Source organism: Zingiber officinale, chromosome 2A, assembly GCF_018446385.1.
Source record: "Zingiber officinale cultivar Zhangliang chromosome 2A, Zo_v1.1, whole genome shotgun sequence".
NCBI lineage: Eukaryota > Viridiplantae > Streptophyta > Magnoliopsida > Zingiberales > Zingiberaceae > Zingiber > Zingiber officinale.
In genome coordinates, this window is record NC_055988.1 from 51,260,088 (window position 1) to 51,265,456 (window position 5,369).

The following is a 5,369-nucleotide window of genomic DNA, read 5'->3' on the forward strand; positions in this document are numbered from 1 at the left end:
ATCCTTGAAATAGATATTTAATCAACTTTTGTAGTATGGTTTAACTTCTGATGAACACATGGGTTGAAGTTGGATTAATAATGTTAAGTTTAGTTTGCAATCCAAGTTTAACTTCTAAAAAGCACATGGGTTGCTAGGAAAAGTTCTGTGTTTGTACAAATTTTTGTACAGGGAAAATAGAACGGAATTTCGAGTAATGCCAACAGGTGGGTCTTTCTGCTGCATTAACTATTGCCCAGGAGGAGTTGGCGAACTACCGATACCAAGCAGGGGGAGGATGAGATATTTGTAATAAGAAAAAAATGCCCTTCTTCAAACATGCAAGTTCCACACATCCATTGCCAGCTCCATTAACAAAGCTCTTGTTCTTAGAGCTGAGGACACGATGGAGCAATTAAAGAGGGGTGGCTATCTAGCTTCCGATGCCCTTACTCGTTTTATAGACCATATGAGACTGATTAAGAATCGTCCGCCTGGTCTATTTACCAATTTGTTATAATTTTCCTTGCACTTATATTTCTTGTTGATTAATGACAAAATTAGGTATTCTTACTGGTTGTATATACAACTAAGTTTTGCCAAATGTGTCACATGTTTGCTGATATTTGATTGCCTAATGGCTTTTGTTTTTACCATTTGTATGTGATAAACTAAGGATCGCAAACATCTGTCCAAGCCCATGTCCGAATGAGCTATAGTCAAATGATACTCTTTTAGTTTATTGAGGCAAAACTTGAAATTGTTTGGGCTTAAATATGTTCAGGCCCAAGTCCAAACGAGTTATAATGAGGTGAGGTTTAAGGAAGAGGGACACAATTTTTAGAAATCGCTCAGCCCCAAATTCATCCGGGCTTAACTCTGCTCGAAGTTAAAATTAGTCCAGAATGAGTTCAGTTGGACGTCTGATTATTATCCCTTTAGGCAAGCCATAAAAACTTGATCAAGTTGAAGGGCAACCGAGCTTCCGTAAGGGCTTGCACAAGAATCAAAGTTCACCTCAGTAAATCGCTGACGCTTTGGGCGAAGTACCTGTCACATCAATTATCAAAGTGTGCTTCCTATTGGTAACACGTGTGCCCTCTCATTATGATCAATGCATACCTTTCACTATACTCATCACTTCACCTCACCATCCTATGGTTCGTAACCTAGCCTGCCTTTTTATTGTTACTATCTGACAACTCTACTCAAGTGATGTTAGTTAGAGCCCTAGAGCCAATCATTTGATGATTGTATGGACTCATGTATATCATATTCTTGTATATATATTAAGGCGTTTGGTTTTTGGTTATTATGCTTATTTGTATTAGTGCCAGATAAAATAAGTATAGTAACGTCCTTGAGTAGAAGGTTCTTACCTATATCAATCGATTGATTGAATCGATAGTGAGATGATATAGGGAACACTACTCTAAATCATTCCTAGTCGAGTATTAACATTCTGGGACAATGTTAATACAATAAGACTAGCATGTAGGTCAGCTCGATGATTTGATCTCACAAGTCATGGATATAGAGATATCAAGCTGACACATGGGTATGCATTAGAGAATGTATACTGAATGACCCGCCATGAGAAAGTATCATGGATCATTATATGAGTGTCATATACTTTCTCATGTGGCTATTAGTATGACTATTAGTCCTTAGACCTGAAGTCACCATGGATCCCTACATAAGGAGTTATGTACTTTAGTTTCGTCAAACGTCACCCGTAACAGGGTGGACTATAAAGGCGATTACTGGGTATATAACAAATTATGCAGAGGGATGTGAGTGATGTAGATGGGATCTATCCCTCCTATATGACGGGAGAGACATCGATATTCTTGATAGAGTGAGACCACGAAGTGTATGGCCATACCCAAATGAGTCAATATGAAATATTGAGCTCATTTGATTGAGTGAGTCTACTCGGAGTTCAAGATTTAGATTGGTCAGAGGATGACACGGTCTATGCCTCACATTGATCAATCTAGATGTCTTGGATAGAAGGACACTTGTCACATATTGTGAGGAGTCACAATTAGTAGTCACAAGGTGATGTTGGATCTCAACATTTCTTGTAACTTGGGTAGCAATGATGTATTGCTAGATGCCGCTCATTGCTTATGTTTTTAAAGGAGTTTATAACATTGCCAACGTTACAAGAACCTATAGGGTCACACACAAAGAACATGTGCATGGAGATTAGGTTCATATGATGAACCAATAGGATTAGATTCATATGATGAATCAAAGATTGGATTCAAATTAGACTTATTGAGTTAGACTCAATTAGATTCAATTGTTGAATGAGTCTAATTTAAATTTGATTCATGAGTCAATTTATATTAATGAATTGAGATTCATTAAATTAAAATTGACTTGAATCAAAGGTTGGATTTAACTCAACAAGGAAGAAAATTGGTCATGTTTGACTTGACCAAATGGAAGTTGAAACATCAAGTTTGACTTGATGTCTTGCCACATCATCATGAAGGTTGACTCATCCTACTTGGTATGACCAATCTAGCCACATCATTAGCCACATCATCTCCTCATTTAATGGTGTGCCACCTCATGGAGGTTACACACCAAATGCATTAATGTGGCCGGCCACATTAATGTGGGAGTTACACTAGTGTGGCCGGCCACACTAAGTGAGGAGAATGTTTCATTTGGTGGCAATTGAAGGTGTTCAATGCTTCTTCTTCCTTGGGTGCTTCTCCCTCTCTCTTGGCTGCTTTTGGTCGTGGCTTCATGGTGGAGAAGAAGTGAGAGTTGATTCCAAGCAACTAGGTGGTGTGAAGGTCACAAAAGGAGAGTACCTAGAGGAGTGTATGAGTTCCTTTTCCCTTCTCTCCTTTCTCACCTTTTAGATCCAATCTGAGAGCCCTAGAAAGTGCTAGCACACTTGTGGGTTCTCCTCTCCATCTTTGAGTGGTAGAAGACCACTCCTTGTTCGTGTGGATACCGCTAGAGGACCGTTCGCTTGACGGTCTTGAGATCCGGCTACCTTTGGATGTTGCGGGATTACGAAGGGCACGCATCAAGGGTAAATGTTTTTCCCTCGTAGATCTAAGAGTCGATCGTGTTTTAAACTCGTACTCGTATTTTTCGAAAGTTTTACCTTGCACGAGATCCGTGGCTTGGGCGATTCGGGGTTTCCGCGACGCGAAAAGCGGTTAACCCAACAGTGGTATCAGAGCCACGTGCAAGGCTTGTACGAGTTTGTTTTTATTTTTATGAAAAATAAAACCTTCTGTGATTTTCTGTAAAAATTAGTTTTTTATGATTTTATGGGTAATTTTTCCGTAGAAGCGAAGCACAAGTGTCTCGGCACTTGTAGGCTTCGGCTACCGGAAAGATCTTTCAAAACCGGCTTCGTTTCGCCCCAAATCTGTTTGGGACAGCGGGCTTGGGTGCCATTAGATCGCAAAGGAGCAACTCACGATGGTTAGATCGTGGGTAGGGGTACTGCCCCTAACCCCGCAAGGGGATTTGCTTCGCGATCGCACCCGAAATCGCTTAAAACGAACCCGCCGGGAAGATTCTTCCGAAACGGCAATGTATCGGCCCAAATCGTTTTGGGACAGCGGGTTTTGGCGCTGTTGGATCGCAAACGAACCCTCGCGATGGTTAGATCGCGGGTAGGGGCGCTGCCCCTGGGCCCCGCAAGGGGATCCGTTCCGCGATTGCGCCCGAAACCGCTAAACGGGACCGCCGGGAAATTTTACTCGTAAAAATTATAAAAATTAATTTTAAATTATAGAAAATTATGAAAATATATAATTTTGAATTATATATTAATTTTGTGATAGTCATGGCCCAAAAACCCAATATGATTGGTTGTGTTGTAATTCATAATACGGCCTGCGTGCCGTTATGTGTTTGCGAGTGTTGTATTGTATTCGCAACCTGCGCGTCGTGCCTTCTCTTATATTCTTGTTGTAAATTAGATTTAGACTCGAATGTAACTCGAGTTTCAAATTGTAATGTATAAATTGGAGCGGTGGAGGGTCCACACGAGACGGAGTTCCGAGGCGGGCACGAGTAACACAAGGTGGTCAAAGGGAGGAGCTTGGAGAAGCTGTTGACCCTAGGTTGACCATTCGATCTTCTCATTGGCTTGAGAAGATCGTAGTAGGGCCATGACTAAATCACAAATAGCTTAATTAGTTAATTGCTTATGTATATGATGCATGTTTAATAAGTAATTAATTAATTAGTGCCTTACGATTAGATTAGATCTAAGTCGTGCACATGATGCACCCTTGCGATTAGATTAGATCTAAGTCGTGCACAAGATGCATCCTTTTCGATTAGATTAGATCTCGATCGAACCAACTCAAAATGCCTAACCGTGCCATGATACCTATCACTACCTCGATCACATGTATTGTTGAATCTGCCAAAGCAGAGCAATACATATTATCTTGGTAGGGTACGGAGGGACAATCTTGGTCCCGCCTATCAACGCATGGGTGAATACAAACTCAATTAGATTGAGTATTCCTAGTTACTCGGTTGGATCGAGTCAACTATAGGCATTCTTCCAATAGTTGGAATGATAGGTCAAAATCACATCTATATTAACTCTCGGGCGTATTAGCCAAAGCTAACTCGAGTTTTAATATAAATGCGGATATTGATTTTATAAACAAGAGTTGCATAGAGATGTAATTGGTAATCGTTACCTACCGATCATACTAAGCCTTGGGCGTATTAGCCAAAGCTAGCTCAAGAGTTAGTATGATGTGAATCTTGTCCCACAACAATTATAGAATTCAGTGGGAGCATCATTTAATTAAAGGCCTAATTAAATGATTTTAAAGAATATGATATTTATTTCTGCAAATTTTCTGTTGTAGATAACCATGACGTCAAATACGAACATTTTCTCTCTGCGATCTGTCCTTGAGAAGGACAAGCTCAACGGAGCAAATTTCCTGGACTGGTACAGGAACCTGAGAATAGTTCTCACTCGGGAACGTAAACTGTACGTTCTGGAGCAGCCCATTCCGGAGGCTCCTCCTGCCACTGCCACGCGAGCTGACCGGGATGCTTATAAGAAGCATCAAGATGACGCATTAGATGTGTCCTGTCTAATGCTCGCAACCATGAACTTTGAGCTTCAGAAGCAACATGAGTTGATGGGTGCTTACGATATGGTTGCACATCTTCGTCAACTATATCAAGGACAAGCAGGGCACTGGAAGAGGAACTTCACAGGACACCTGGAAGATCTTAACAAGAAGAGAAATAAGATTTCTACTTCAGGTATAAATGTTATAGAAGTCAACCTCTCTATTTCTTCATCGTGGGTATTATATACCGGATGTGCTTTACACATTTGTACTAATGTACAAGCACTGAGAAATAGTAGA